Source organism: Grampus griseus (assembly GCF_964374135.1).
Source record: "Grampus griseus genome assembly, chromosome: 2".
Taxonomy (NCBI): Eukaryota; Metazoa; Chordata; class Mammalia; order Artiodactyla; family Delphinidae; genus Grampus; species Grampus griseus.
In genome coordinates this window covers 48253761-48266946 of record NC_139018.1, presented here as the reverse complement: position 1 = coordinate 48266946, position 13186 = coordinate 48253761, and the positions used below count along the sequence as shown (strand labels likewise).

General features: G+C 42.5%; 1 pseudogene across 1 annotated transcript; it reads left to right on the top strand.

Moving 5' to 3' along the window:
- Positions 1-6460: 6460 nt before the first annotated feature.
- On the top strand, positions 6461-11375 carry LOC309819232 (TLE family member 5-like; annotated as a pseudogene). The gene is made up of 3 exons: positions 6461-6565; positions 10098-10292; positions 10992-11375. The product of its transcript is annotated as a TLE family member 5-like (transcript).
- The last annotated feature ends 1811 nt before the right edge of the window (positions 11376-13186 follow it).

Genomic DNA, 13186 nt, shown 5'->3' with positions numbered 1-13186 from the left:
CAAATGACAATGGAAACACGATGATTCAAAATCTATGGGATGCAGCAAAAGCAGTTCTAAGAGGGAAGTTTATAGCAATACAATCCTACCTTAAGAAACAGGAAACATCTCGAATAAACAACCTAACCTTGCACCTAAAGCAATTAGAGAAAGGAGAACAAAAAAACCCCAAAGTTAGCAGAAGGAAAGAAATCATAAAAATCAGATCAGAAATAAATGAAAAAGAAATGAAGGAAACGATAGCAAAGATCAATAAAACTAAAAGCTGGTTCTTTGAAAGGATAAACAGAATTGATAAACCATTAGCCAGACTCATCAAGAAAAAAAGGGAGAAGACTCAAATCAATAGAATTAGAAATGAAAAAGGAGAAGTAACAACTGACACTGCAGAAATACAAAAGATCATGAGAGATTACTACAAGCAACTCTATGCCAATAAAATGGACAACCTGGAAGAAATGGACAAATTCTTAGAAATGCACAACGTGCCAAGACTGAATCCAGAAGAAATACAAAATATGAACAGACCAATCACAAGCACTGAAATTGAAACTGTGATTAAAAATCTTCCAACAAGCAAAAGCCCAGGATCAGATGGCTTCACAGGCGAATTCTATCAAACATTTAGAGAAGAGCTATCACCTATCCTTCTCAAACTCTTGCAAAATATAGCAGAGGGAGGAACACTCACAAACTCATTCTACGAGGCCACCATCACCCTGATACCAAAACCAGACAAGGATGTCACAAAGAAAGAAAACTACAGGCCAATATCACTGATGAACATAGATGCAAAAATCCTCAACAAAATACTAGCAAAGAGAATCCAACAGCACATTAAAAGGATGATACACCATGACCAAGTGGGGTTTATCCCAGGAATGCAAGGATTCTTCAATATAGGCAAATCAATCAATGTGATACACCATATTAACAAATTGAAGAATAAAAACCATATGATAATCTCAATAGATGCAGAAAAAGCTTTTGACAAAATTCAACACCTATTCATGAGAAAAACCCTCCAGAAAGTAGGCATAGAGGGAACCTACCTCAACATAATAAAGGCCATATATGACAAACCCACAGCGAACATCGTTCTCAATGGTGAAAAACTGAAACAATTTCTCTAAGATCAGGAGCAAGACTAGGTTGCCCACTCTCACATGCTTATTCAACATAGTTTTGGAAGTTTTAGCCACTGAAATCAGAGAAGAAAAAGAAAAACAAGGAATCCAAATTGGAAAAGAGGACGTAAAACAGTCACTGTTTGCAGATGACCTGATACTATACATAGAGAGTCCTAAAGATGCTGTCAGAAAATTTGTAGAGCTAATCAATGAATTTGGTAATGTAGCAGGATACAATATTAATGCACAGAAATCTCTGGCATTCCTATACACTAAAGATGAAATATCTGAAAGAGAAATTAAGGAAACACTTCCATTTACCACTGCAACAAAAAGAAAATAATACTTAGGAATAAACCTACCTAAGGAGACAAAAGACTTGTATGCAGAAAACTATAAGACACTGATGAAAGAAATTAAGACAATACAAACAGATGGAGAGATATACCATGTTCTTGGATTGGAAGAATCAACATTGTGAAAATCACTATACTACTCAAAGCAATCTACAAATTAAATGTAATCCCTATCAAACTACCAATGGCATTTTTCACAGAATTAGAACAAAAAGTTTCACAATTTGTATTGAAACACAAAGGACCCCAAATAGCCAAAGCAATCTTGAGAATGTAAAATGGAGCTGGAGGAATCAGGCTCCCTGACTTCAGACTATATTACACAGCTACAGTAATCAAGAGTATGGTACTTGCACAAAAACAGAAATATAGATCAATGGTACAGGATAGAATGCCCAGAGATAAACCCATGCACCATATGGCCACCTTATTTTTGATAAAGGAGGCAAGAATATACAATGGAGAAAAGACAGCCTCTTCAATAAGTGGTGCTGGAAAAACTGGACAGCTCCATGTAAAAGAATAAAATTAGAACACTTTCTGGCACCATACACAAAAATAAACTCAAAATGGATTAAAGACCTAAATGTAAGGCCAGACACCATAAAACTCTTCAAGGAAAACATAGGCAGAACACTCTATGACATAAATCACAGCAAGATCCTTTCTGACCCACCTCTTACAGAAATGGAAATAAAAACAAGAATAAACAAATGGGACCTAATGAAACTTAAAAGCTTTTGCAAAGCAAAGGAAACCATAAACAAGACGAAAAGACAATCCTCAGAAAGGGAGAAAATAGTTGCAAATGAAGCAACTGACAAAGGATTAATCTCCAAAATATACAAGCAGCTCATGCAGCTCAATATCAAAAAACGAAAAAACCCAATCCAAAAATGGGCAGAGGACCTAAATAGACATTTCTTCAAAGAACATATACAGATTGCCCACAAACACATGAAATGATGCTCAACATCACAAATCATTAGGGAAATGCAACTCAAAACTGCAATGAGGTATCACCTCACACCAGTCAGAAAGGCCCTTATTAAAAAATCTACAAACAATAAATGCTTGAGAGGGTGTGGAGAAAAGGGAAACCTGTTGCACTGTTGGTGGGAATGTAAACTGATACAGCCACTATGGAGAACAGTATGGAGGTTCCTTTAAAAACTAAAATTAGAACTACCATATGACCCAGCAATCCCACTATTGGGCATATACCCTGAGAAAACCATAATTCAAAAAGAGTCATGTACCACAATATTCATTGCAGCACTATTTGCAATAGCTAGGACATGGAAGCAACCTAAGTGTCCATTGACAGATGAACGGATAGAGAAGATGTGGCACATATATACCATGGAATATTAGCCATAAAAAGAAATGAAATTGAGTTATTTGCAGTGAGGTGGATGGACCTAGAGTCTGTCGTTCAGAGTGAAGTAAGTCAGAAGGAGAAAAACAAATACCATATGCTAACACATATATACGAAATCTAAAAAAAAAAAAAAGTTCTGACGAACCTAGGGGCAAGGCAGGAATAAAGATGCAGACGTACAGAATGGACTTGAGGAGATGGGGAGGGTGATAGGTAAGATGGGACAAAGTGAGAGAGTGTCATTGACCTATATACACTACCAAATGTAAAATAGCTAGCTAGTGGGAAGCAGCCACATAGCACAAGGTGATCAGTTCAGTGCTTTGTGACCACCTAGAGGGGTGGGCTAAAGAGGGCAGGAGGGAGATGCAAGAGGGAGGGGATATGGGATATATGTATACATATAGCTGATTCACTTTGTTATATAGCAGAAACTAACACAATATTGTAAAGCAAATATACTCCAATAAAGATGTTAAAAAAAATAAAAATAAATTGTTATGTGAAATTCAAAAAAAAAAGGAAACAAAAAATCAAAAACAGTGAGAGGGGGCTTCCCTGGTGGTGCAGTGGTTAAGAGTCCGCCTGCCGATGCAGGGGACACGGGTTCGTGCCCCGGTCTGGGAAGATCCCACATGCCGCGGAGCGGCTGGGCCCGTGAGCCATGGCTGCTGAGCCTGCGCGTCTGGAGCCTGCTCCGCAACGGGAGAGGCCACAACAGTGAGAGGCCCGCATACCGCAAAAAAAAAAAAAAAAAAACAGTGAGAGGGATAATTTAGTTCCATATAAATAATTTAATTTCATCTTTGTGTCTCTATATCAAAGAATAGATTTCACAAGATTGTGTGTATTTCACTCTGCCCCTGTTATTATACGTGCATAATGTCATGGTTAAGAATATTCAAACATTGCTATTTTAATTCTATCACCTCTAGTGTCCTTTTATTTTTTCTTAATTTACATATAGTTAAATTTATTTTTTTCCGTTTTGAGTTCTTTGAGCTTTGACAAATGCCTAGAGTTGTGTAACCATAGCCTGCATCAAGTCATACCCTTCCGTTACCCCCAAAATTCCCTTGTGTTGGACTTTGTAGTCAACCCTTCCCTCTCAGTCTTCGGCAAAGACTGATCTTTCTATTCTGGCAGTATTGCCTTTTCCAGAATGTAATATAAATGGAGTAACCCAGTGGATAGCCTGTAAATCTGGCTTTCTTCCCTAGTATAATGCACTTGAGATGCATCCATGTTTTGTATGTATCAATAATCACTCCTCTTCATTGCAGAGGAGTAGTTTATCCTGCTTTTATTGCTTGAGTTAAGTGTTTATCCGTTCGTCAGTTGAAAGACTGGTTTGTTTCCAAGTTTGCTACTCTAAATATTCACATATAGGCTTTCATATGAATATATATTTTCATTTCTGGAGTAAATTTTTTTTTAAATTGCATTGTTTTAAAATTTTTATCCTGTAGTTTATCAGGTGAAATGCAGAAAGCTCAGACATAAAGAGGACAGCTGTGAGAATAGTTAATTAAATTTGTTCATTTTCCCCTTCGCTCTGTCCTGTGGCAACCTTTTAAAGCTCTCCATAATTGACCTCTGATTTCCTTTAGGCTTAACCCCCCTGTCTCTTTTAGAAATAGAAAACTATAAGACATATTTTTTTTGTACTCAGCAGTTTTATTCCTAATAGCCAAAAAAATGGAAACACCCAAATGTCCATCAACTGATGTGTCATATCCATATATGATATGTGTCATATCCATATAACAAAATGTTATTTGGCCATTAAAAGGAATGAAGTAGGGCTTCCCTGGTGGCGCAGTGGTTGAGAGTCCGCCTGCCGATGCAGGGGACACGGGTTCGTGCCCCGGTCCGGGAAGATCCCACATGCCGCGGAGCGGCTGGGCCCGTGAGCCATGGCCGCTGAGCCTGCGCGTCCGGAGCCTGTGCTCTGCAACGGGAGAGGCCACAACAGTGAGAGGCCCGTGTACCGCAAAAAAAAAAAAAAAAAAGAAAAAGAAGAAAGGAATGAAGTACTGATATATGCTACATCATGGATGAACTTTGAAGAGATTGCTAAGTGAAAGAAGCTAGTCACAAAAGGCCCCATGTTCCATTTATATGAAATACCCAGAAAAGACAAATTCATAGAGCCAGAAAGCATATTAATGGTTGCCTGGAGCTGGAGGAAGGGGGGAAAGGGAGTGTCTGCTAATGAATATGGAATTCCTTTTGGGGGTGATGCAAATGTTCTGGAAGTAGATAGTAATAACGATTGCACGACCTTGAGACACATATTTTTAAATTCAGCCTCGGCTAGAAATTGTAGTTGAAGGCAAAGAACATGTCTCAATCTGCAGTTTATTGGAGAACTTCAAGAAAGTAGACCCTGTAGACAGCTGCTCTGAAGAGACAAGACTGAACCAGTCATTTTGTCTTATTCAATAAGAGTAAAAACTGGAGAGTATTTAGAAGACTTTTACTTTGAAAAACTTGTGAATGTAAATATTAAACTACATTAGTGACACCATATTGTCAGATATATACATATTCTGTAAGTTGTTTTCACATTTTTTTCTATCGAGTTATGATTGTAAGAGTTCCCTTTAAATCCTGTCTTAAGTAATTAGTGTTGTCTTACATAACCCTAATCTTGTGGCTAAGCTACCTTTAATTATTTGTTATGGAAACATTAAATTTACTCATTATATGTTCATTATAGGAAACTAAATTTGTTACAATATTGTTTTGTACCATACTAAGTTTAAATAAGCTGCTATAAGTGACTCAGATATGTAGTGACCCAAATGAGAGAAATTTATTTTTCTCTGGTAATAGTCCAGAGGTAGGCAGATAATCTAGGCAAGTAATAGACTCCATTCCATGGGGTCATTTGGGTATCTAGGCTCCTTCTCTCTTGTTGTTCCATAATCATAGAACAGGAATAGGAATCAGTAAGCTTTTTCTGCAAAGGGCCGGATGGTAATTATTTTAGGCTTTGTGGGCCATACATTCTCCATCATAACTTCTCAAGTCTTGCATTGTAGCATGAAAGCAGCCATAGACATATAAATGAGTGGGTATGGAATTATTCCAATAAAACTTTATTTACAGAAACAAATGGCAGGCCACATCTAGCCCATGGGTTAAAGTTTGATGACTCTTGTCCCAGAGTCTGATCTTCGTGTTTGAAGCTCCATTCATGCTCTGGTTTGTGGGAAGGGATAAAGAGTCAGTGAAAGGCAAGACATTACTTACAAGTGGACATATCATTTCTGCTAACATTCTATTGACCAAAACTTAGTCACATGGCCACATCCATCTAGTTCCAACTGAGGCCTGTGAATGTCTCTACCTGGGCAGTCATGTACCTAAGTAAATAGTGGGGGTTTGATTATCAAAAGAAAGAAGAGAGTGGATATTGGGGAACAATTATTAGGCTCTGTTGCTCACCTCAAGTTGTAATACACAGCTAGCACTGTGGTCTTTAATGATTTATAGCTTCTCTGAATCATTCTGGAACTTAAATCTGTGATTGTCTCTGCTTATTAGTCAGAGGTATTCAAGAACCTCTCTCTCTCCATTTTCTCCCTATGAGCACCAGCAAAATCAGAATCCCAGTCAAGCCAGAGCCTGAACAAAAACCGAAAGACTCACAGAAGTGGTCTACATTGAAAGGAGAAAGAAGATGTGCAGAGGTAAGAGACCACAGCTCCAGAAAGGAACAGAAAAAGATGGAGAAGGTTGTGGCCTTAAGACTTTCCAGTTCCCATGAGGCCTAGGTGCTTCCTGCTTTGAGTTCTGTGCATCTTCCTTGAACTCCCTTTGTGCTTGAGCCTCCTCAGGTGTCTGACAGGTAAAGTTTTTGAAAAATTGCATGTCTAAAACTGTTTTTATTCTATACTCATATTGATGGATAGTTTGGGGATGAAATTCATTTCTCCTCTGTAGGTTGAAGACATTACTCCATTTTCATCTAATTTCCAATGTTGAAGTCAAGAAGTCAAAAGCTTTAGCTTTATCCTTAGTGATCTAAAATGCCACAAGTATCTGCCTTGATGTGATCTTTTTTTCAACCATTTTGCTGGGTTCTCAGTGAACTTTTTAAATTTGAAAACTTTTATCCTTCAGTGCTGGACAATTGTATTCTTTCTCTGATAGTTTCTTCCCCTCCATTTTCTCTTGTTCTCACTTGCTGTGGCACCTATTAGACTGATGTTGGACCTCCTGGGTTGATCTCTTATTTTGTTTTGTTTTGTCTCCTATTGTCTATCTCCTAGTCTTTTTGCTCCACTTACAATTTAAAGTTGATGGTATCCTCAATTTTAAGTTCCAACCCTTTAAATTTTTATTTGCTATCTTATTTTTAATTTCTAAAAAGCTTTTTGTGCTGTTTCTGAATATTCCATCTTTATATAGCATCTAAGTAATTTTATTATGGATAGCATACCTTCTTATTCCAAAGTATTCTGCTGCTGCATTGCCTCTGCTTCCTCTGGGAGGTTTCTCCTTGATTATTTTGCTTTTTGTCTTAGATGTTGGAGGACATCCTCAAATATCTGGATGTCCCATGGATTTCCATTTCATGTTCTCATTTTAAATAGTCCAGGTGACATTATCCCCATTATAAGAGTGGGAAGCCTGAAGCTCTCTAGGACAGCTGACCATGCAGAGGGGAGCTGAGCCTGGCACTTAGCCATCTCATTCTTAGTCCAAGCTAAGCCCACTGTATAATGAAAGCTCCTGCTGAAAGTCAGTGCCCTGAAAATGTCTGCAGTGTCCCTAAGCAAGAATTAGTCTTAGGCCACTTGCTTAAAAGCTGCTCTAGAAAGAAAATTCACTCGAAGAAGGCTCTTTCTATGTTTATTCTTTCTCTAGAGGCAGCATTCATAGGACAAGAATAGATTTGTCTCTAGCAGAGAAACCCAAGGATGGGTCACAAGATGTCCTGTTTACCAGGAAATTCCTTTGGGGGGGTGACCAGAGGCTGGAGTTTCTAATTGCCAGAGCAGCCCAGAGTGGCTTCAGGATGGGTAGGAGAGGTTCTCTGGCTGAGACATCTCACTGTAAGTGGAGAGGAGATGGTCCAGCTTGGAGATGCAGATACTGCAGAGAAAACCCTTGTAAAGCATGGAAACTTCCTCACACTGGACAACAGGGCTATTTAGGTGGAACAAGACCAGCATATACTTTTCTTTAACATTAATAGAGATTTTCTTCTTCTCAAAGACAAAGAACCAACAATGGTAAAGCAGGAATTACCCAGACAGAAGGAATAACCCAAACCACAGTTCCATTCTCCGAATTGGCAGAGCTCAGTAAGGAGGGAGAAGTTGACTTCGTGCAAAGTTTCAGTGTTTCACCAAAAATTAAAGAGACCAAATAAAGGCAACCCAATCCAGGAGCTATGGCAGCTGAGATGAAAATAAACAAGAAAGCTTCAGGTTCTAGGAAGAAAGGATGACAACATGTCAATTTTAGGATTGTTGATTACATGGAAACCACTGAAAGCACAGATATTTTCATTCGGTGTCCAAAACACCTAGGAACAAAAACCTTTTAAAGTATGAAATTATCTCCCAGGAGAATATGATGTGAAACACGTCCATTTCCGGTTCCACAGTGCACTTGTCCATGCAACTTTCTGCCAGAGTAGGATAGACACAAATGCCCATTAGACCTCTTTGGGCTTGCTTCCAGCAGAGGAAAATGTTCTGGGTGAAATGGCATGCCAGTAAACAGCACTGGACTTGGCTTTTATTCATCCTAAAGAATTGGGGTGGGAAGTTGCTTTCGTTTCTTAGCATAAGCTACTGCCCTGGGCAGCCAAAAAGGAAATAGGAGGGCGGTGAGCTGGAAAGGGTCTCTAAGTTCTGGTCCCATTGCTGTCACTAACTAGGTCTTATTGGGCAAGTCACGTAATCACTCACAACCTGTTTCCTTATTTATAAAAGGAGACAGTTAATAGTTCAAAGCCTTTTTTCACCTCCAGTTGATCTGGGAAGCTTTGAAAGAATACAGATACCTGGGACTGAATCAAAACTTCTGGGAGTCTAGGTTTTTAAAGCTCCCCCAGTGGTTCAGATGAGACCACTCCATAGGCCAGTATTTTAGGAGTAATTCAACAAGATGTTCAAGATCCCTTCCAGTTCTAAAATTTTCTGATGGGAAGGTAGAGAAGAGAAGGTCAGGGAGAGGTGCTCTTCTGTGCCACAGAGCACCAGCATCTGCATCACCTGGGAACTTGTTAGAAATGCAGACTCCATGGGGAGGAGCTCAAGATGGCTGGAGGAGAAGGAGAGGAGCTCACCTCTCCCCCTGCAAACACATCGAAATGCAGGCTCTTGGGCCCTATTCCAGAAGTTCACTGAATTCTAATCTATACGTTAATAGGATTCCCAGTGATTCATAAATTCATAAATACATGAAAGATAGCCCTGATCTATTCTACATAATCAGGAGTGAACCTGCCTACCTATATGCCAATGGGTCGTTTTCCTGCCCAGTCTCTGTGGCTTGGCCAACCCAGGAACACAACACGAGGGAAACATGCGACTTCAGGCAGTAACTCTTACTGGGGGCCATGCTCCTCAAACAATGAGATTTTAGGACATTGCCACCTCACTATAAGTCCCCTTTCAAACTGGTCATATATGCCTGTGAAAGCAAAAGTGAGGCCAAAGGGAGAGCTAGGCTGTGTGTGTGTATGAACATGTATGTGTGTGAACATGTGTGTTGCGTTATTCTTCCAGTTGTCAACCAGATAAAATTTCCCAGAAGAATTTCTAGAAGTGAGGTTGACAGCGTTGAGGAGAAGGAAATTTTAACTTGTGTTTGACTGCTAGTCCTTGATTATGGCAGGGGGAAATAAAATATATTGCAGCTCGCTTTCTCAGACGTTTGCTATTCTTACCCACATCCTGTCTTGAGAGTTGATCCCCAATGGAAGAAAAAAAAAAAACACCTCCACACAGAAAAGACCTATTTCTGCTCTTCGGGGAGGGAGAGAAGTCTGATTGACAAAATTTGGATAAGACATGTAAAAGACAGAATTTAAAAACCAGGAAGCAGGAAGCGGGTGAGGCCAGGCGCCGGGAGGCTGCGGCGGCGGCCCCAGGAGCTGCGGATCTGTGCCTCCTGGACAAAGGCCCAGCCACCTGGCGCCACGAGCAGTCCTAGCCTGGGCGCACGGCTGGGAAGCATTCCGCGCCCCCCACCACGACTAACAAGGTGTTTCCACAAAGCAGGCATCCGGCTCATCGCACCTAACCCAGCAACTCAAATTCACCACCCCAGAGTCCCGCCACCATATCAAAGACGAGTTTCAGCTGCTGCAAGCTCAGTACCACAGTCTGAAACTCAAATGTGACAGGCAGGCCAGCGAGAAGCTGGGCCAGCGAGAAGCTGGAGATGCAGAGTCATTATGTGACGTCAACTACAAACTGGCATTTTCCATTGGCAGTTGCCATCGACCCCTACAAGGATTAAATCATGCGCTGCTGCAGCTGCTGACTTTCAACACCCCCTGAAAGGAGTTCAGGTGGAGAGCAGAAATGAGGCACTGGGTGCTCTGGGAAAAACTGGCAGAACAGGCCTTCAGATAGTTAGATATTTTCAGGAGACAATTTTACGGGCCCAGATCCTGTATCTCCTCGTATTTAGAAAAGCACTAAAATCCTTCGCGGTGACAACTGCTCCTTGTGAGTAGCAGTAACCTTCACGAGACTAGCAGCAACCTTCTGCAGAAATATGTGCTTGATTGCCTGTATCCCCTTCACCAAAATCACATGTATACTGACCTTCCCGCCTGCCTCTCTGAAGCAGTTTCTCAGAGCTCTCTGGGATGCTGTCTTCCGGGCAGCAGTCCTCATTTTGCTCCAGATAAAACTTAACTCGCAACTCTCACGTTGTCCAGCGGGCCTCTCACCGTTGTGGCCTCTCCCGTTGCGGAGTACAGGCTCCGGACGCGCAGGCTCAGCGTCCATGGCTCACGGGCCCAGCCGCTCCGCGGCATGTGGGATCTTCCCGGACCGGGGCACGAACCCGTGTGCCCTGTATCGGCAGGCGGACTTCCAACCACTGCGCCACCAGGGAAGCCCCATTTTTTTTTTTTTAAAGTCGACAGTGACGTACTACGAAATGTCCTACAGCTTGAACATGAAGACGCACAAGCAGGCTGAAATCTTCAAGAGGCTGAATGGGATGTGTGCCTAGGTCCGGCCCTACATTCCCCAAGAGCAGAGGGCCAAGAAGGGCGCTGCTCCTGAGCTGAACCCCATCAGCCGACAGCAGCTCCAAGCCCACCAACTGTCCCAGCTGCGGACTCTGGCCCAGCCCCTGACCCCACTGCCTGGGAGGCTGCAGCCCCCTTCGCTGCTGGCAGCTAGCGCAGACACCTGCCTCCTCTCGCTCTCTGTGCTGGGTTCCTCGGCCCACCTCTCCAAGGAATACAAGAACGGGCATGATAGTGACACCCACCAGGAGGATGATGGCGAGAAGCTGGATTAGTGGGTGGCTGGGTTGTGGAGGATGGAGTACAAAGGGGAGTCGGACACAGAGAGAGAGGAAGGTTCAGCTCAAGACACATTATAGCTCGGGATTGGCTAAACTCTGGTCGTATTTATGGCAGCCGCCTGCTGGGGCCCTCACCCTGCTTGTGTGCTACCCGCTGGCTTTGCTCCTACCCCCGACTCCCTGCCTCCCTCTTCCTCCCCTTCAGCCTCAAAGGGTGAATACCTGCTCATACCACAGATTAGGCAAGCTGAGGCCTGGAGGTGCAAGTGAGAGGCCAGTTCAGAAGGGAGCAGAACCTCAAGAGGTCCAACACCACCTGCACTTCCCCGATTCACACACGTGTAACTGACAGTCCTCCTGCCGGCCCCTCCGGGCACAGCTGGCCTCCCACCCTGACACTGCATGCAAACACAATGCTAGCTGCCCCTCCCCGCCCTGGCCGTCCCACATCTCCCCCTCCCGCCCACTCAGCCTCCACTAGTTCCCGATGCCCATGCCCACCTGGTCCTCCCCCCTCACCCACGAAAGAAACAGGGGCTGGGGACAGCAAGCTTAGCCCCCAGAGCAGGGTAGGGTGGGTGACAACCCAGAATTCCCTTTCTCCCCTTCCCGAATAAAGATGAGGATACTCTAAATAAATAAATAAGTAAATAAAATAAAAATAAAAACCAGGGGGAAAATGATTCAAAAAATCTTCCCAGACAGAAGAAAATCTATTGCTATTTTTTTCTTAAGAAAAAAGCTCCTGGGAACTTCCCTGGTGGCGCAGTGGTTAAGAATCCACCTGCCAATGCAGCGGACACAGCTTCAAGCCCTGGTCCGGGAAGATCCCGCACGCCGTGGAGCAACTAAGCCCGTGCGCCACAACTACTGAGCCTGTGCTCTAGAGCCCGCGAGTCACAACTACTGAAGCCCGCGCACCTAGAGCCTGTGCTCCGCAACAAGAGAAGCCACCACAATGAGAAGCCCGCACACCGCAATGAAGAGTAGCCCCGCTCACTGCAACTAGAGAAAGCCTGCGTGCAGCAACGAAGACCCAATGCAGCCAAAATAAAATTTAAACATTTTTAAAAAGCTCCCAGTTTCATCCTTTTATGGCATTCCACTGAAATAAAATTCTTAAGAGAAGCCCTAAGCCCCATAGGTGTTGCAAGAGTGGTGTTCATTACAGGAAACAGATGATGTCCTTTCTATGAATGCAACTATTTCTTCTGCTGCTTTGAAGATGTGCCATTTTTACTTTCTCTTCCAAGCTAAAACTGAACTGTTTATGGGAATTTTTCATAGTTATTATTCACAGAAATTATTCCTGATATAACAGAGGAACGATGTCTATAACACGCCCGGTTTTGTAAAAGAAAGAAATCCTTGTCTAAGAAGGGTAGCACTTTTTTATCTCTATACCTATAAATCAAATCAAAATTTGGCAGTCTTGCAAATGGGCTTCCAGGTTGCCTGGCCCTAGGACTGAGGACAAGAAAAAGGTTCTGTCCAGGTCCACGCACAACCTCTACCCTCCAAATCCACCACACATATCCCTCCACTTACATTACCTCCACTTACATTCTTGCTTCCTAAGGATAGGTGAGCCAGTGGCCATTCAAAACACTAATATTGATATAACTTTCTCAGCTCATTATCTTTGGAGATTGAACAGACTGGAAAGTTTGGAGAGGAGGTTGGAGGGGGAGGGACTGAGTTACAGGCATGAGACAGACGGCATTCTGCAGCAGACACCCTGAAGGTAGGGGTCAGCTTTGGACAGTAGAAAGGCAGCAAGATAATTTGGAGATTCGAGGGTCAAG